The sequence below is a fragment of the Canis lupus genome, chromosome 8 (assembly GCF_011100685.1).
Source record: "Canis lupus familiaris isolate Mischka breed German Shepherd chromosome 8, alternate assembly UU_Cfam_GSD_1.0, whole genome shotgun sequence".
Lineage (NCBI taxonomy): Eukaryota > Metazoa > Chordata > Mammalia > Carnivora > Canidae > Canis > Canis lupus.
The window spans coordinates 9,073,325-9,094,781 of NC_049229.1; the positions used below are offsets into that span (position 1 = coordinate 9,073,325).

At 35.5% G+C, this 21,457-nt stretch overlaps 1 long non-coding RNA gene and 1 pseudogene across 1 annotated transcript; both read left to right on the top strand.

The window, feature by feature from the left end:
- Window positions 1-361: 361 nt before the first annotated feature.
- Window positions 362-19,504, top strand: LOC111097204. Its single transcript, XR_005362826.1, has 3 exons — window positions 362-439; window positions 16,442-16,594; window positions 18,838-19,504. It is a non-coding gene; the product is annotated as an uncharacterized LOC111097204 (long non-coding RNA).
- LOC480278 lies at window positions 15,138-15,783 on the top strand (annotated as a pseudogene).
- Window positions 19,505-21,457: the final 1,953 nt, after the last annotated feature.

Consider the following 21,457-nt stretch of genomic DNA (forward strand, 5'->3'; position numbering starts at 1 on the left):
ATCTCTGATTTAGACTTACAAAAATAAATCTCTATAACTTTCACAAATGGCATTAATTTTTAAAAGATAAAGAACAAACCAATATTAAGCATGATGTCTTTCTCTTTTTTGTTTGCTTACTGCTGTACTTCAAATACTCAGAACAATACTTGGCACATAGTAGGTGCTCATTTTTCCTTTTTTCTTTTTTAATGGAATATTACTCAGCCATCAAAAAGAATGAAATCTTGCCATTTGCAATGAATGACATGGATAGAGCTAGACAGTATTATGCTAAATAAGTCAGTCAGAGAAAGGCAAATACCTTTATGATGTCATTCATATGTAGAATTTAAGGAACAAAACAAATGAGTGAAGGAGTAGGAGAAAACAGAGGGGGTGGCAACCAAGAAACAGCCTCTTAACTATAGAGAACACATTGATGGTAACCAGAGGGGAGGTAGGTAGAAAGACGGGTTAAATAGGTGATGGGGATGAAGGAGGGCACTTGGTATTGTATGGAAGTGTTGAATCACTATATTGCACACCTGAAACTAATATTACACTGCATGTTAACTAAATGGAATTTAAATAAAACCTTTAGAAAAATAATTCTAAAGTACTAGTATTCATTAAGAAAAAATGGACCTAAGACTACATAATTCCAAAATTGCAACATCTTTTTTCCCAGAAAAATATCAAATAATAAATATCACCAATGAAGTTCAGCATTAATTACATTTAACTTTTTATCAAGGAGAATGGCTATCTTTTGTAGCACATCCAAAGCTACATATATACTACACATTTTTCTCACCTTTGCTATTCATTGTAGATTAAACTTTAAAATTTAGAAGTGAAGTTTCAAATTTAAAAAAATTGGACTCTTAAAAAAAATTGGACTCTTAAGGTGATGAAGGATAAAAATATGCCAAAATCAAATTTTGTTTGAAGATTAGGATATAAATATCCTTTCTGAAAATAATGAAACATAAAGTCAAATATTTTCTATAAATGAGGGACAAAAGAAATAGGATGTAAAACTTCCAAGCCACTAAGAGATTTTTTTAAATGAGGAAAGTCAACATGATCATTACACAGATGTCAAAATTAAATAAATGCAAATAACAGGAAGAAAAGAAAGTGAGAAATAAGATGTTTAAAATAACATATATCAGAGTTCATAATTAAATGAATGGACTAAAAATCATCTTTAAAAGGCCACACATTCAGTTTGAATAAACAAAAAAGGAAAATCTATAAATGCTGATTTTTAGAGACATAGTTAAAAATAAAATGATACAAAAGAATTGCAAATAAACAGAAATGTAAAAATATTTCAGAAATAAAAATAAAGCAAACTTGAAAATAATACATGAGTAAGTGTCCTGGCAGAAAGTTTTTAGCGCATTCAATTTGGATAACTTGAAGAGAGTTTAATAAAATAAACCATCTATCAGGACGGGTAGGTTTTATGAAAACCACCACCAGTTATAGCAGGAAATTATTACCACCCTTAGGTCTCAGTGGGTAAAGGGAGAAAGCTTTTTACCAGAAGCCAGAGGCTGGGGAATCCTCCGGCGGCTCAGCGGTTTGGCTTCTGCCTTTGGCTTAGGGTGTAATCCTGGAGCCCCGAGATCGAGTCCCACGTCGGCTTCCTACATGGAACCTACTTCTCCCTCTGCCTATGTCTCTGCCTCTCTTTCTCTGTGTCTTTCATGAATAAATAAATAAAGTCTTTCAAGAAGAAAAAGAAGAAGCCAGAGGCTGACAGCAGCTGTAGTTTTGTTCAAAACCTATAGTTATATGGCAATTCACACGAAGAAAGCATGGAATAGGTATCCCAAATTCATTCTGCTCCTTTCCTGCTTGTCCGGCCAGTGATACTGCCAGCCTAACCCAACTAGAAGTGAAGGGGAAAGGGCATCTCTTGATGTGTGTGGTCCATACAAATCAGCATCTAGAGGCACAGAACACTAAGGAGTAGAGGATGGATCTGGGAGGAAAGCATAAGATTTCCAGCATGAATAGTCATAAAAGATAAATAGAATTCAACTTAAAATGATTAAATGAAGAAAAGTGGGGGTGGATGTTTTGTAAGATTAAAAATTCAAAGATACATAGGAAGGAGTTTTCATGTACCAATAAGTGTATCATTATGATATATAAAGTAAAAAAAAAAATCAACAATATAAGAATAATTTGATCAAACCCTGGCTGTGGAATGACATAGCTTAAAATGTGACATAACCAGAACTGACGGAATGATTGACAAATATTCTTGGTAAACATATACAGAGAGATTTGCACTTAACTGAGAAACATATTTTTTCTAAAGACTCAGAAAAATTAGTCATCCACTAAGAAACAAAATAAGTCTCAGTTATTTCCAAAAGAGAACATTTATAGAATACATTCTCTGACCACAATTTGATAACCAGAATTTACTAAGCACTAATTTTATATTCTAATATAATTCACATATGACTATAAGGGATATGTTATTATTCACTTCACTTCAGAAATGATGAAATTCTAAAACTCAAGGAAAAATATACTGATTTTAAACTGCTGCAGAGGTAGTAAATAAAACCAAATATCAGCTATATATATTCTTACAACAGAATGAAGTGATAAAGATAATGAGGGGGAAGACGGATAGCACCAGAAGATAGGATGCATAATATATATTATAGCTACGGATTATATATGTATATATGTATGTGTGTATATATATATGCATATGTGTGTAGATTATATATATATGTATATACATATATATATATATAGAAAAATGAAACCGAAGGAAAAATCAAATAAAAAAAGGAATTTCTCTAAAGACTCAATTATTCAGATTGAAAGAGTACCAGGCAAAATGAAAGGAGAAACATGACTAAACATATCTTGTAAAAATTTTCTATTTCAAAAGTTGTTAACCTTATTTACCACAAGTCTGAAGCTATAAAAACCTAGTAATAATCATAAATATAGCTAATATTTAAAGAGGTAGGAAAGATCTCAACTGGAAAAAATACTTAAAATACTACCTTCTACCCATCTGCTGAGTACTTTATCTTCTGGGCAAACCCACCCATACACTAAAATCATGGCTTTCTTGAGATTCCCTGTCAGTTGCTTTCAAGCATCAATGTCAAGGGCTATAAACAAAATCACTTGAAGTCAATTACAATATCTCTCAAAATCACTTGAGGTCAATTAGGTATCTTTCAAAATACATTGATATAGCAATTGATGGCCTAGATCCTTCTGAAATTTTATGTTTAGAAATAAATTACAGGACAATGATCCAGTTTGCATTGAAAGAAAAAAACCTATGCCTATGTGTGTGTGTGTGTGTGTGTGTGTGTGTGTGTAAATAAATAGAATGAAACTGGAGGGACACAAGCATACATTTAAGAGTGGTTACCAGAAGGATATTCCAAACTTCATGAGGGTCCAACTATTGAGCTGAAGAATATTCCCAGCCTCATCGAGGAAAACAGGCACAGATCCCATGTTCAGCAGTCAACCAACATAATTATGCGTAAGTGAAAAAAATCCAAATGTACAAGCAACTGCCAGGGTAACTTCATCTGAGGCCATTTCGCTGCATAGATGAATTAAAAGACTACCACATTCACCAGACATATTTATTTTATTTTTATGTATTTGGGAGAGTGGGGAAGCAAGCAGAGGAGCAGGGGGAGAGGGATAAGCAGACTCCAAACTGCATGTAGAGCCCCAGGTGGGACTCAGTCGCACAACCCTGAGATCACCACATGGGCCGAAATCAAGAGTCAGACACTTAACCAAAAAGCCACCTTGCCCCTTCAGACATGTTTCTTGGCTTAAGTTCACTATAATAGCTTCAGCAATACATAAATATGTCTTTAAAATTTCAAAAATTTTGTTGCAACACTTTTGCCATGTCCATACATTTGTGGTTCAATCAGCAGTAGCAATTGTTCTGATTCCCTGTGGTTCCTTAAGATAGCCCACTGAGTTGAGAGAGTTGTTATTTCTGAGTTCCTGCAGTTCACACTGCTATCTGGAAAGTGATACATGTAAACAATCACATCTTATTCACTTTGAACCCATTCATAAAAACAGCATTTGCCTGTTATATAGCCTACTTTTACAAGTTTGTGTTTTAGTTGTGCTATCAATGCATTTGCTATAATTGAATGTCTTACTCATTGTTCCATAAATTCCTTGAGGATAAAGATCAAATTTTATTAATTGCTCCATCCTTAGTACAGCAGATCTTCCTACCTATGGCTAGAAAAATGGAATAATATAGAATAACAATAGAATAATAGAATAAATATTTTATGGATACATAGAATGATGGATGGATGGATGAATGGATGGATGGATGGATGGATGGCTATATTCAGGTACAACTCTCAGCTTTATTTCATCAGAAGAGCTTTGTATATAGGATTTCTAGAGAGGTATAAAGCCTTTGTTAGCCATTAGGCATTATCTGGACTTCACTGTGTTGATATGTTATAATAAACAGTTTTTAAATCTCCCCGCTTATACCCCCCAAAAAAGTTAATCCAACTGATTAACAAGTAACCTCACTTATGAAAAATACAGTGTATTTCCATCTTTCTGGTCAACCATTTTCATTGGTTCTTACAATTCCTCTTTTCTTAGTTCTCCGAAGGATTATTTCTCAATCTTTTCTAACAAGGATAATCAAATAATACTAAGATTTTATTTCAAAATGTGCTCTAAGATACATTTTAAACTCCTCTAACCAGCATTTCTATTAAGAGTTAGTGCCTGGCATAATGTGTGTTTATTTGACCAATTCAAGATTGACAGTCTCCACAAAGTGATGGAGAAAATCCTCCTCCAAAGCCTATCACTCTTAAGAAGCCTTTACCAAAAACTTAAAATGATTTTTACTTTATCTCTGTATCACCAGCCCAGCTGCAGGTTAATCATCCTATGACAGCTATTGCTCACTGAATTAAAACAAAATGACATTAGTGAACAAAATTGAGCAAGCAAACCAGATAAATCCTAGAATGGAACAGATTATTTTCATTGTGTTCTCAATCTTAGAAGAGATGATAGAGGAGCAGTTACATTAAAATTTTCACAGTAAAAAAAAAAATGCACTTCTGGCCACTCTCTTGTTTTCTCTTGGTCAAACGGTTTTAAACTGCCATTAAAAATCACTAAAAGAATAATAAGAAGAAAATCTCAATCTAAACTCATATCTGTGAAATTAGGCTCACTCTCTATTGAAAATACCCTACACCTGTTACATTTTGCCACTGGAACGGGATAAGCATTGTAACTAAATGGATTACACTGCATTTTACTAGAAACAAATTACCCAATACTACCATTTATGAGTTAAGACTTCCTGTAAGAAAATAGTGCAGGAAAAAAGAGGGATTATTTCATATCTTTGAAGGGTGTTTTATCACACTGTGCAATTGCATGCAATTTAACACCTAAACTGCTTAAAGTGCAAATGATATCAACTAGTCCACCCTAAGGGCTTGGTAATAGTCCTGCGTTTGTGCTGCTAGAGCTGGTTTTGTCAGCACTTCCATTATAAGCCTGGTCTTTCAGGACTTTTTTCCACTCAACCATGAAAATTTGCTGTAGTTTACAACTTAGCATAGCAGGTTTTAGCTTAACAGCTCCTATTTTTCTTCCAGCTATTTTGTCCCAAAAGAAGTCAGCTGGCCATCTTTTTGTGAAGAAAAGAAGAAAAAGAATTTGTGCTATAAATTATAGAAAGCAAATTTCAAATTAATAGTTTGTTACAAGTATTATCTAACCTCATTAGTGCTAAGGTAGTTCTGCCCCTATGTTCCCATCTCCACAGGAGGCTCCTAAAATATTTGGAGAACAAGAATCATTCTCTTCCAAAGTAACTTCTGGCCTGGCAAGTTTTCCTCAGTCCATAAATACTGGGACTACAGCAGAGAAATAAGAATATGTTTCGGGCCACCTGGGTGGCTCAGTGATTGAGCATCTGCCTTTGGCTCAGGTCGTGATCCTGGGGTCCAGGGATCTAGTCCCCCCTGGGGCTCCACACAGGGAGTCTGATTCTCCCTCAGCCTATGTCTGCCTCACTCTGTGTTTCTCATGATTAAATAAATAAAATCTTTAAAAAAAAAAAAAAAAAGAATATGGTTCAAAAATGACCAGAAAAATCTCAAGAAAGTTCATCAGGAGAGGAGCAGAGACATTATAATTACACTGAGTTAGCCACTTTCTGGAAACACATGCATCTTCAGCAGCACGTGTTGTTAGCCTTAGGCCATTGAAAGCCAGGTGTCCCTGTGTTGATGGTCCAAATTTTCAGATTTCTCTCACTTCTCCTGCAGATAAAGGGCATTTCTCAAGTGGCTTTTAGGAAAAATTCTCCCCACTAATTTTTCATCCACAATCTCTAGTTCCCATAAAGAAAACTACATACTCAGCTCTTTTATTGTCTTCTTGACAATCTGAAACATAAGTACAGATGCAGTAGCTCAGCACTCCATCTGCAGATGAGGAGCTCTGGTTTCTTTGGTGTGACCATCTCCACTAGAGCATTGTGTCACTTTCCCTTTTATCTCCTCAGGGACTTCCCGCTTTCCCTACTCTCTTACATGCCTATATTCCAACGTTTCTTTTTTTTCTCTTCCTTCCTATAAATTTGCAAAACTCCATCTTTTTTTAAATTTTTATTTATTTATGATAGTCACACAGAGAGAGAGAGAAAGGCAGAGACACAGGCAGAGGGAGAAGCAGGCTCCATGCACCGGGAGCCCGACGTGGGATTCGATCCCGGGTCTCCAGGATCACGACCTGGGCCAAAGGCAGGCGCTAAACCGCTGGGCAACCCAGGGATCCCACAAAACTCCATCTTGAAAAACATTTAAATCTCCCTTCAATCCTCTGAAAAATGTTATATTTATTCCAAATACTATACACAAGTATATTTACACATTTAATCCATCATGAATTTTTATTTAAATATGCAGTGAGGCAGGGATCTACATTCATTTTCTTCCAAATGGTTGCTAATTCTTCCCCAGATATTTATTGAAAAAGCCTTACTTTCCCTATCAATTTGAAATCCTACATACCTGTACATTTATTTAGACCAAACTATATGTCTTTCAGTAAAGTTTTCAAGTCACACACATACATATTATGTAGATGTATACATTGAAATATATATCATTCCTACAAAATTTATTCCTATACATTTTATAGCTTTTGATGCAAAGATGATTAGAATCTTTGCTTGCATTTTATTTTCTAACTAGTTTTCATTGCTATGAATAAGAAAGCTATTTTCTGTATTTTATATCCTTCAACTTTAAAAACTGTCTTTTGTAGAGTCTATCACACATTATAACTATATTCCATCTTTTATATCAACTAAAAAATTAGTATGCTTCATTTTCTCTTGATAAATTATTTCACTTTTTGAGGGCAGCTAATGTTATTCCATTAGCTGAAACCCCAGGAATGGTAAATAATAGTGAATATCTTGATAAAGACTTAAAAACAAAAGTATTCCATATTTTACCATTTAATCTGATTTCAGAAGTTTGGTGTATCTGATAAATATTTTATAACATTTAGGGTATACCTATGATTCCCATTTTGCCTATAAGGAATTTATCAGAAATGACTGAATTTTGTCACATAGTTTCAGTGATCATTTTATATAATTCTATGAAGGGTTTTTTTCTTTTTTTGCCATCATTTTACTACTACTACTACTACTACTACCAGCTAATGCTTATGAAGTTCTCACTATGTGCCAGGCATAATCAAACATTTTATATTGATGAATCTACTGAGTTAAGTCATATCATTATCCCCAACTTCAAAATCAGGAAGCTGATACATAAAGATATCAAACAGATTTGAGTGAAATAAGCAGGATTTACACCTAGCAGTTTAGATGCAGAGCCCACACTCATTAACGACTATAAATTATTCCTCTCCTATGTTGATTTATTTCCTAGAATTTAGCAATCCTTGGAGTCCTGGCATCAACCTTATGTTTTTAAGGTTTTATTTATTTATCTTAGAGACAGCTAGAGCCAGCCAGAGAGAGAGTATGAGTGGGGAAAGAGACAGAGGGAGAGGGAGAAGCAGACTCCCCACTGAGCAAGAAGCCTAATGTGGGAAAACATCCCAGGAACCCAGGACCATGACCTGAGCCAAAGGCAGACAACTAACTGACTGAGCCACCTAGGTATCCCTGGAATCAACCTTATTTTGTCATTATGTATTACTAATAAAATAAATAATTTGTAATATAGTACAGAATACAATTGTATAGCTTACATTATTAATTCTTTTTTTTTTTTTTTTTTTTTTTTTTTTTTTTACATTATTAATTCTACACGAGCAAATGGGATTAGTCTATAAAGTTTCGTATGAAAGTAAATGTATGACATTTTACTATTAGTGGTATCTTTTTCAAAAATGAATTGGGAAGATCTTTATCTTTTTCTATTCTCAGAGATAGTTTAAACAACAGAGATGTACCGGTTCCTTGGAAGTTAAATATAATGTACATATAAAATTATTTTGACCCACAGCTTTATCTACTGGCTGAACATTGACTACATTTTAAATTTCCTCCAGTTAGAGATCCCTTGGTGGCGCAGTGGTTTAGCGCCTGTCTTTGGCCCAGGGCACGATCCTGGAGACCCGGGATCAAATCCCACGTCGGGCTCCCGGTGCATGGAGCCTGCTTCTGTCTCTGCCTTTCTCTCTCTCTGTGACTATCATAAGTTAAAAAAATTAAATTTCTTCCAGTTAGTCTTCTCTTTTTAAGATTTTATTTATTTATCAGAGAGACAGAGAGAGAGAGAGAGAGAGAGAGAGAGAGAGAGAGAGAGGCAGAGACACAGGCAGAGGGAGAAGCAGGCTCTATGCAGGGAGCCCGACATGGGACTCGATCCCGAGACTCCAGGATCACGCCCTGGGCTGAAGGCGGCGCTAAACCGCTGAGCCACCCGGGCTGCCCTCCAGTTAGTCTTCTGCTCTAATTTATTGCCATGTATTTATAAATATTTTTGTATAATACTGGTAATATATTTATAATAATAATATAAGTTTTAAATATAAAATATTGTAAATTTTCTTGTTCTCTCTCATTCATGTCAGGGATTTATACATTTTAGTCAAGAGTTTCAGGTGAAAACTTTTGGTTTTACTCATCATTTCTACTTTTTTTTCCTATTTTACTGTTCAGTCATTTTTCTTTATTGTGGTAAAAACACTTAACAACCCTTCTGGTAAATTTATAAGTGAACCACACACTATTGCTAACCTTGGGTGCAGTGATGAAGAGCGGGTCTCTAGAATTGATTTGTCTTTATCTACACTGATGTGCCTTTTATTTTGTTCTTTTCATCTGTTTCTATTATTTTCAATGTTTATTTAATAATAAACCACACAAGGCCCAGATCTTTTTTTTTTTTTTTTTTTTTTTAGGCCCAGATCTTAAACACAGCCTGCATCATGGTCATGAGTTTTGATATATTCATGTCTATTTTATTCAATTGCAAATCATTTATTTTAATTATGATGGGCCGTTTAGTATCTGCGCTATTTGGGATAGCTTTTTTCTCAAATACCTAATTATTTTGTATCTTTCTATCCTTAGTTTCTTGTTTTAGTTATGTTTAGCAAATATTCTGTAAAAGGTACGTTATGAAGTATAATTTAACTTCATTTGTAACCTTTTGAGTGAAAGTTTCTCTTCTTCTCACAAATGTTTTGTGAAAATAAAACATCTGTATCCTACAGAGAACACATATCCTGCCTTCCTTCCCTTGCTCTCTCTCTCTTTTTGTCTTTTTCTCTGGGTGTGTGTGTATTGGGGGGTATAATTGAGATTTTTTTAATTTGTGTTAATCAAATATTTTTATCATTTTTATAATATTTATCATATTTCATCTAGTTCACCTGTTAAATACTAAGATAATATACTAAAATTTTCCACTATGATTATGGGTATTTATCAACTCCCTATTTCTAAGGAATTATGAATATTCTACTGCTGGATTGTTTGTAAGATGAACATTAATGTTATTATATCCTTCATTTAGTTTAATTCTATCCACACACAGATAAGTTAGATAGATAGATACATAGATAGATAACAAGGGCTAAAATGTATTTGTTAAAAATAATGAAGGCAAATCTTAAAAAAAAAAAAAAAAGGAGGGGGCACTTGAGTGGCTCAGTCGGTTAAGCATCTTTGGCTCAGGTCATGATCTAAGGATCCTGGGATCGAGCCCCATCTTAGGTTCTCTGCTCTGCAGAGAGTCTGCTTCTCCTTTTCCTTCTGTGCTCCTACTCTCTCTCTCTCTCTCAAATAAATAAATAAAATCTTTTTAAAAAAATAAAGGTAACTACTAGAAAAATAGATTGCAAGTACAACGAAGAATTCAGAAGCCATTGCTATCAATTGGGCAAAAGCAGAATGGGACAAGAGGAAAGTAGAAAGTGATACTGAAAGGGTAGCAAAGAATCATCATACAGTTGTAACAAAACAGATCACGAGAACATAAGATGAAAGGAATGAAAATTTCAATTATCCAGAATAATATTAGTTGATTAAATTCTCATATATGAAAACAAATGTTGATGAATTAATTTAAGAAACAAAATGGAGGGCAGCCCGGGTGGCTCAGAGGTTTAGCGACACCTTCAGCCCAGGGCGTGATCCTGGAGACCCAGGATCGAGTCCCACGTCGGGCTCCCTGCATGGAGCCTGCTTCTCTCTCTGCCTCTCTCTCTCTATCTCTCTAATAAATAAATAAATAAAATCTTTAAAAAAAATGGAGCTGTGCCTGGTTGGCTCAGGGGTTAAGCATCCAACTCTTTTTTTTTTTAAATTTTATTTATTTATTCATAAGAGACACAGAGAGAGAGAGAGAGAGAGAGAGAGAGGCAGAGATACAGGCAGACGAGAAGCAGGCTCCATGCAGGGAGCCCGATGCGGAACTCGATCTCAGAACTCCGGGATCATGCCCTGAGCCAAAGGCAGATGCTCAACCACTGAGCCATCCAGGCATCCCTAGCATCCAATTCTTGATTTCAACTCAGGTCTTAATCCCAGGGTCATGAGTTTAAGTCCCTCATTGGGCTCCACACTGAGTGTGGAGCCTACTTTTTTTAAAAAAAGAGAGATTTTTCTGAATGTAAGAGTCACATCTAGAACAAAATGGCAAAAAAGATTCCAAGTTACATTACTTATCTCCCTTTACATTTGCATCAACCACCCCATTTAGTCTGATTTTATTACAGTAGTCTTTCTCCTTCTGATTTTGACTATAAAAGAGCTATTTAAGTGGATGCCATGCCTGCAAATTTGCTACCTCCAGTTCCTCTACATCATAGCTTGAATAATCTTTCTGAAATGCTCTCTTTGTCTCCATGTCTCTGACTGTGTTTCTCCCTGTCTCCAGCTTCATTGCCCAATGTTGCCTTGTGAATCCTTTCCTGTAGCTACAGTAAACTACAGTTCTTAAAGTTTTCAACATAACCTGTACTATAGCATGTCTCTCAGTATTATTACTCTACAAAAGCTCCAAGAAAGCAGAGATTGTGTCTGCACAGGCTCTCTTTAAATATTTGTTCAGTGAATTAATGTGTGAGTAAATAAATGAAAAAGGAATAAGGGAATTGGTAAATGGATGAATAAATTAACTTCCCTTTCTTTGGACTTCTATTCCCATCAACCTGCCAATGCCTACACTCATTTCTCAAGGCCTCTCTGAGAAGCTTATGACAGTGTATGATATAATAGCTTCTCTTATAAACTGTTCTATATAAATTGGAAGTAACGCTTGATGTATTACCTAAAAATAACATCCTTTTATCAAGCGACCCGGAATTATGTTCATTTCTCTCTCTGCTTTTATTCTCTTCCTATTATTTATCCAATGATCCCAATACTTTCCTTTTTTTTTTTTTTTTTTTTTTTTTTGGTCTTGTTTTGTTTCACTCAATTCAGGATTTTTCTTTTTCTCAGTGGTAAGTGTTCCTCTTGTCTTCTAATAAAAAGTCAAGAGTTCAGCGTTCCAAGGCTCTGGAGAATGAGTTATAGTTCCAGGAGATGACTCACAAAGAGAAATGAGATCAGCCCACACAACTTCACCCACACTTTCTCTGAGCTAACTCAAGTCTAGAAGAGAGTGGCACAGTAGAGAGGAAGGGCGGGGACAAACTTTCTTGACCTCAGTTTCTTTTCCTGTAAAATGAGTATCTCAGATCTGATAATCCTGACAATAGCTAATGTAAGACCCAGTAGACAAATATTTTGTACCAACTAATTCTAGTTCTATGCTAAACTAGTTTATATACCTAAAACACTGAGAGTTCTTGCCTTTGCATGACTTTTTTCCAAACCCTCCTACTACATGGCAAGAAGTGAGGGGAGTGGCTAATTTTAAATGAAACTGACTATGGGAATTAGGGTAATGAAGAAAACCCTCAGCCTCTCTGGGGCCTACTGTGATTAGACAAAGAAAGCAGACCTAAGGCAGGCCAAAACCCACTCTCTTCTCTGTCTCTCAGATTAAAGGGCTCTAAGCTGGAGTCAAAAACTTGACCAGTTTCCATATATATTAATTTGTTCTTCTCAATCTTCAAATAGCTCAAAATTGTGGTGTGCCTTGATTAATTGTGAGGTGTGCCTCAAGTAATTTGTTGGTAATAATAAACAACCAAATTTTGACTTTTTACATAAATCACAGCAGACTCAAAGTTACTCCTGTCTACAATATCATTCTCACCAACTTGTAGTCCAGTCTTTCCTGGAATAACAAAGATGAAACTTGAGCAGGAACATGTAGAAAAATAAGCATGGGTTCTGCATGTAGACATTATTCCTTACATCTGTTATAGGAAATATACTATTTAGGACTAATGTATTAAATAACTGATTCAGTCAACAAATAATCATTGATAATGAGAACATGTATATGGTAAATAGAAGAGGATGATCTAGGTGGGGAGGTGGGGATAAGAAAGAAGTACATATTAATACCACCTAGGAAAACCTTTTAAAAGACATCCATGCCTGGGCCTCCATTTTAAGATATCCAGTTTCAACTGACTTCCCATTAATTGAGTGGTTCTCAAAGGTCAGTGTGCTTCAAAATCATCTAGCTAGCTTGCGAAAACGGGAATTTATAGGGTCCACCTCTGGGGATTTTCAGTGGTCTGACTTGAAGCCTGAGAATTAATAAGTTTTGCTGGTCCATGAGCCACATTTTAAGAAACATTATATCCAATCATGCCACAAAAAGTAGCAGAGGATCATAACACCTTGGAAATCTATTAAAAAACACAGCTTCCCAGACTAGTCTTGTAGGAGAGTCTGCCTTGTGTGAATGGAGGTTTCAGTTCTTGGATTCCCCACAAGTAAAGAAAACCAGAGGGAGGGTAACAAAGACAAAGCAGTTGATTAAGGACAATACACTCTCAAGAAGGAAGAGTATGTAGGCCCAGAGGTGGCAACTGCACCAGGATTTTCTCTATTTGCATAAGCTATGGGTCATAGCTAGGGAAGCCTCTGACTGAGGATGTTTCCAATCATCTGAAGGACTCCTTCTACCAGCTGGGAGGGAGAGTTTTTGGCTCTGCAAAGTACTTGCTGAAACTGTCACGGCCATCGTGGTGGGGGAAGGGGGGGCATGTCAAAATCATAATGTAAATTTATTATAATGAGGCTACAGGCTACTCTAGGGGGCAGAGGTTGAAGAGGAGATCACATGTTCTGCACCTGTAGTGCTTGGTCTGTCAGCCCCTGGTCTTGAAAGCCATATGGTCAGGATGTTAAAAGCCACAAAATCAGGATGTTGTGCCCTCCAGCTTCTGATGCATCACTTATTTATCACCACCCTGCCTCCGGCTGGTGTCTAACTAACTGCCTACTCTATCATCCTCATGAAGATTTTGATCAAAATGTTGATATGGAATCAGGGAATTTTAACAGTTGCCCTCAGTGACTCTTCTCACCAGTCTAGGTTGGTGATCCCTACCAATAAGAGACCTCTGGCAGAAAATGGAGACGGGCAGTGGGGACGGTGTCTCAGGTTTTTATATAGTGCTGCTTCATGGATTGACGCCATGTGGCAAGTTGCCATGTGTTATCAGTGTGTTTCCATAGGGCAAGTGTCAGAACAGATCTTGTCCTACCATAATCTGCCTTCTCTGGTCTCTCCTTCCATGGCTTTCTAACCACACTGGCTTCGCATCATGCCTAGGTCTTCCTATCTTGACCCAGCCTGCCGAACTCAGCTGATTTCTCTAGCACCTGCCCTATTTTTCTTTTTTTTCTTCCACCATATTTCTCTAATAGATGTTTTATATCACTACAACCACTAGTTTCTCACCCTAGACTTTCCTGAGATGAAAGGAATCTAGCTTTCACCGACACTACTTTATGAAATAAACTTTAGAACAGCTTTTCTTATATTTGAGATATTTACTTTTTGAAACAGAATTCTTTTTTAACCTATTGACAGTGTTAAATTATTTGTTACTTAAATATGCATAAATATAAATTTAACTTAAACTCTGTATAAATGTTATCAATTATAATGATGTAACCATGAAAGTATAAGTTCATGTAAACTGGAAAACCAATAAATTATAAATTAATAGTACAAATATAATAGATTGGGATCCCTGGGTGGCTCAGCAATTGAGCGTCTGCCTTTAGCTCAGGGCATGATCCGGTGTCCCAGGATCGAGTCCCACATCAGGCTCCTTGTATGGAGCCTGCTTCTCCCTCTACCTGTGTCTCTGCCTCTCATTCTCTCTGTGTTTCTCATGAATAAATAAATAAAATCTTTTTAAAAAAACCAAATATAATAGGTTAAATAATATATTTCAGAAAAAATTAGTTGCATTTACTGACCAATATATGTAGCACAATATATACTTCTATATGTAATCTGCTTCTCTATTTTTGTATCAATAACATTTAGGCCTAGTTAAATAACCCAGTTTTATAAAATATGTGAATAATAATAAATTCTGGTTCATGATAATCAGACCTTATATTTAAACCTAAACTCTTTGAGGAGCAATCTTAAAATGTCAATTTTAGCTCTCTTTCTGCCACCATTTTGGTTCTGCGTTCCCTGCACAAAATGCCTGGTGAAGCCACAGAAACTGTCCCTGCTACAGAGCAGGAGTTGCCACAGCCCCAGGCTGAAACAGGGTCTGGAACAGAATCTGACAGTGATGAATCAGTACCAGGGCTTGAGGAACAGGATTCCACACAAGCAACCACACAAGCCCAGCTGGCAGCAGCAGCTGAAATCGATGAAGAACCAGTCAGTAAAGCAAAAAAGAGCCAGAGTGAAAAGAAGGCATAGAAGGCTATGTCCAAACTGGGTCTTTGACAGGTTACAGGGGTTACAAGAGTCACTATCCAGAAATCTAAGAATATCCTGTTTGTCATCACAAAACCAGATATCTATAAGAGCCCAGCTTCAGATACCTACAGTTTTGGGGGAAGCCAAGATTGAGGACTTATCTCAGCAAGCACAACTAGCAGCTACTGACAAATTCAAAGTTCAAGGTGAAGCTGTCTCAAACATTCAAGAAAACACACAGACTCCAACCGCACAAGAGGAGAGTGAAAAGGAAGGGGTTGATGAAATGGGTGTAGAGGTTACGGACATAGACTTGGTCATGTCACAAGCAAATGTGTCAAGAGCAAAGGCAGTCCGAGCCCTAAAGAACAAAAGAAATGATATTCTAAGTGCTATTATGGAATTAACAATGTAACCATGTGAAAGCGAGGACTTTTTTTTTTTTTTTTTTTGGTGTTTCAAAAAGAATAACTGCAGCTTGGTTTGAAATTTGTACTGTTTCTATCAATAATAAAGTTATGGCTTCTTGTTGGGAAAAAAATGTCAATTTTAATTAGATGTCCCAAGAACTCTCTAAATTTATCTGCTTTTTTTAAAGATAAATTTAGTTCCACTATATTGTTGTAATCTATGTTAAATGCCTATGTAATCCAATTAGTGCCACAAGAAGAAACAGAAGTTTTCTTCATTAAGGTATATAGATTTAGTATTACTGTTAATGATTGATGTGGACACAGATGGAATCCACACAATACAGCTCATAAAGGGAATATGAGATGTCCTATTACAGCCCTGCTTCCTTTGAGCTCAGGTCCCTATATAGTAAGTTTCAAGTTCATGTCATACCATAACTCTCCCCGACACTTCTCCGTTAGGACTGTGAAACCATCATCAGTACAGCATATACTAATGGAGAGGCATTTGTCCTTCATTTCCTAAAAACATCTACATTTAGAGGCAAATACAAGCACTGGCAATGTAGCAAGTGCATATTCAATAATGGGATTTACGTTTATAATATTTTTTAGATTTTCAACTAAAATGAAATCACAGAATTTAAATTTCTTTCATAGTCAACTCAGAGACCTCAAGGCTATATCTATGAATTCCAGGACTGCCCAGAAGGGAGTTTGAGAAAACTACTTTGGAATAGCGGTTCTCATTTCGGTGGAGGAGTTACTTGACTTCTTCAGGCACTGGATCTGCATAACTTGAAATATCTAAAGGTACCCACGTCCTACTATGATATTCTGATTCAAGATACTGCTTTTGATATTTTTCAGCCCTGACAATGCATTGCTGCTGATGGGAGTGGGTATATATTTTATGTTACAAAGAGAAAGGGAAGTTTAAGAATCAATATGTTCAAAAACCAACAAAGATATCTTTTAATATCAAAGCCAGATGACTTTCTTCAGTTAGAATCCTTATATCTCAGAGCCAGGTGATGCCTACTATCTCTTTCTTTAACTCTATCATATGATTCTTAAACATTTATTTTATTGCCTATACGTCTATTTACATGACTGTGCCTAATCTTTCTTTTTCATGGATTCCTCTTCCCTCTTCTTTGTTCCTTTTTTAAAGATTTATTTGTTTATTTTAGAGAGGGAGAGAAAAAGAGAGAGAGAGAATCTTCAAGCTAACTCCCTGCTGAGAACAGAGCTCAGTGTGGGGGGTCGATCCTAGGACCCTGAGATCATAACCTGAGCTAAAATCAAGAATTGGCCACTTAACAGACTGAGCCACCGGGCACCCCTCTTTTTTGTTCTTCAATATATGTATCCTGAAAAGTCATTTTCTCTGTCTACACTTTCATTCTTAGCAATCATTCCCACTTCCATAAAATACTCAGAAGACTGCTTTTAATCTTCATATTATTAGGCATAAGAATAAAAAGTTTTGAGGATTAAGTAAATGAATGTGTCAAATATAGATTTAAATTAATCTCACTTATCATCAATTACAAAAATAAGTCAATACTTTCAAGAAGTAGCCAAACATTGGAAAAACAAATTCAAATTATAACCAGAAATTTCAGCACAATATAAAGTTTTATTAAGGGCAAGCAAGTGGCATAAAAAAATGTCCTTTATAGAATACAGTACCTGATTAATTCAATTTAGAACTTAAAGTACTTTAAATTCACTTCTTTTTTTTTTTTAAGGTTAACCAACTGCTAGTCAGAGAAAAGTTTCAAGAAAAGGACTTCTGGTTTCAAATATGTTCTTAATGAATAGGATTTGATATCTGGCCCATAGTTTAAAACACAAACATAATGTTATTTGAATTTAAATGAAGGCAAGAATAGATAAACAAGAAGGTCTTTTCCAGAAGACTATCCAGCCTGATTGGGGAACTTTATATTGAACATATAGATGGAAGGAAGGGGAAAAATGATTTAAAAAAGTAACTTGAGATGTCAGTTTCACTGTAGGAATTTGGGAACATATATTAGGTATATTTATATTGAGGAACTGAAGAAGTATTCTGTGACTCATAAAACACTTGAAAATGATCCAATACCTCTATATTCATTTAATATTTGCATTCTAGTTTTGGCTGTTACACAAACTGACTCTTTGGATTTTAGTTTCCTTGTTAATAAAATGAAGTGTTTGGGTTGGATCAGATTATTAATTATGCTGCAGTGATAATGTAGTTCCTAAATGGTGGCCTAACATAACAAATGTTAGATCCTACACATGTCCACACTGGCCTGCAAGGAATCTGCTCCATTTAGTCACTCAATAATACAAATGATGGAGACCTTGGGATATTGAGACCTCACCATCTCAGGACCAGGTTTCATGGGGTACTCTGGTAGGGGAAGATATTGATGAAGGGGATGTATAGCATTTACCGATCTCAGCCGAAAAGTGACATACATTATTCCCACGAAAGCCAGTTGATCAGAACTACTCTCATGGTCCAAACTAAGCACCAACGTGTCTGAGAAATATGAAGAAGTACATGAAAATTGTGTGATCATTTCTGCCAATATCTCAAATTCCTCAAATCTATGGTTCTCTAATTATAAAGTCTGATATTACATGGACTATCTTCTACGTATCAGGCAATTTACATATATTAAAATACACTACCTACAATATGAAAATATAATACCTACAACAGTAAAAACCTATAATCCACTAAGGTAGGCAATATTATCCCAATATTAGAGATGAAAAACAGATATAGAAAAAAACAATTCCTACTCAGTATTAGAGTTGAGTTCTAAATTCAGAACTATTTCATTCAAATAAATAGACTGTTTCTCATGTCTCACTATCCTCCCTGAGTATGGAGCAATGAAAATGGCTTCTGAAATCTTGTGCTCTGGCAGAAATAAGAAAACAAATCTGAAATTTGTTCTAATTATGATAAAATGCCTAAAGGAAATTGTATGTTTATTTGTAATAAGACTACAGGTTATCTAAAATGCCACATTTCTTTCTGTTTTTTTAAGATGTATGTATTTATTTGAGAAAGAGAGCGCGTGAGAGCAGGAGGATCAGAAGGAGAGGGGGAGAGAATCTCAACCAGACTCCCCACTGAAAATGGAGCCCAGCAGGGGACTTAATCTCAAAACACTGAGATTGGGACCTGAGCCAAAACCAAGAGTTGATGGTACAACCTCCTGCACCACCCAGGTACCCCTAAAATGGCACATTTCTTTAGTTTTTCTTGAAATTATATAAAATCATACCATAGCAAGGATTATATAATTCTTATTAAATACTCTTAGAGTATCATTACAGATCTTTGACGAATAAAAAGCAAATACCACAAAATATTGGATCAATTGGACAAAGGTTGAATCCTCCATGATATAGATTGGATGTTAGTGGGTTAGACTAGATGATCATGAAGAGATTTATAGCTCTAGCATTCCTAGATCATATTACATACATTGTTGCTCCAATATCTGCAACTCCTTTGTTCTTGCCAATTGAATATATACTTATCATCACATTAGCTCTCCTGATGTTTTGTTTATATGGCACCAACTCTGCAGTTATTTGGAAACCCCAGGTGATTGAATGAAGTTTTCCCTTTGTATGTGAAGGTTTGACATCAATTAATGCAACAAGAAAGTCATTAATTTAATTAATAATCACTGAAAATTCTCCCTTGCTCTGCCACTTCTAAATTTATCCTCAATTACAGGGATGCTTTCATGTATTCATTTAGTTATATTCATTGAGTACCTACTGTATTCTCAGCACCGTGCCGGGCTGGGATTATAAAGATGAATATGACAAAGGCCTTGCTCTTAAAGAACTCAAGGTATTATGAGTAAAAATATCTTAACATATGATTCAGTTTATTTTTTCCCCTTAAGTGGGCTCTAGCACACTCTCTTTCTAGCAATTTACTCTACCTATTTCCTAATGAAACTAAGCTTTTCATTATTTTATTAAGGCATTTATGCTTGTATTGTCTAAATGGCACCTGTTTTCAAAATACTTAGGAATATTAATTAGCTTGTTTTTCAGCACAAAAGATAAAATCATGTTTTAAAAATGTAATTACCTTTTATCAGTTGTAGTAATAACATTTATTTTACATATTTGTCTCATAATAGTATACAAACAAATGCTAGAAACAAAATATGTGTGATTTTTTTAAGCTAATAAAACATTTTTCAGATCTCAGTATTTTGGAGAAACGAGTCACTCACATCAAACACTTGAAAGTATATACTACTGTTCATCTGACAGAAACACCTGAAAAAGAACAAACTTCCTAGAGCAGAATTAATATAAAATAAAAACTTTAGAGACTTTCTTTTTCTCCCTTTAAATTTTTACTAATTAATGATTCTTAGTTTGCTTTTGGGAGTTGGAAATGCTTTCAGTGTTTTCCAATATAGAAAAATGTACTGAGTTAATCCATAAATGCCCTCTTGTGACAGTCTCCAAAAATGCAACTGCCTTTTCCCCTACTTGTTTTGCTTTGTTTCTCCTAAAATGTCCAAACTGTAACAGATTCAATAAAAAAAATCAGTTTTATATTTTATCTAATAAAATTAACATCTCGTTTTTAATAAGCCATGTGGTGTTTTGAAATTTAGGCAGAAAACCTTGTGACAATACTATTTCCCTGTGTAGGGTAATTATCGAAAAACCTAGGAAAGATTCTAGTTCTATCTTTACCTTATTCCACTTTGACGTGTGTGGCAAGGGAATTCTAGATGTTGTGAAGAGATCCTTTTTCAAGAACTTCTAGGTTCGCACACATTTCTCAATGTGATAGATAAAAGATAATAAATACATTGACTTAGTTTGAACCATTCTTTCACAAATTATTGGTGATTGGGGCACCTGGGTGGCTCAGTCAGTTAAGTATCCAACTCTCAGTTTCAGCTCAGGTCATGCTCTCAGGGACCAGGGATCAGAGCCCTGCATCAGGTTTTGCACTCAGTGGGGAGTCTGATTGAGGATTCTCTCCCTCTTCTGCTCCTCCCCCTGCACTCTCTCTTTCTTTTTCTCTCTTTAAAATAAAATAAAATAGGGACGCCTGGGTGACTCATTGGTTAAGTGTCTGCCTTTGGCTCAGCGCGTAATCCTGGAGTCCCGGGTTTGAGTCCCTCATCAGGCTCCCTACACAGAGCCTGCTTCTCCCTCTGCCTGTGTCCCTGCCTCCCTTTCTCTGTGTCTCTTGTGAATAAATAAATATATAAAATCTTTTTTAAAAATAAAATAAAATAAAATAAGTACATCTTAAATAAATAAATTATTGATTACTTTAACCAATATCTCATTTATGTTCATTGGTCTTGTTGGAATTGCTAGAAGTGAATGTTACTATTCACATTTTAAAATGAAACAATTCATTACTAAAGCAGTTAAATGACATGCCCAGGATAAAAGTTAAGTGTAGGACTAAATGAACTGTGGGCCAACATGTGGCTTTGACATATTACCGATAAAGCCTTTGGCTTTATACATACCTGTATTCAAAAGTCAGATGTTGACAAAAGCTTTTCAAAAAGCAAGTCACATGTATTTCTTAAAATTTATTTCTAAAAAAAAAACTATTTCTAAAACTTTGTTTTAGGCTAAAAATACCTAACTTTAGTTCAA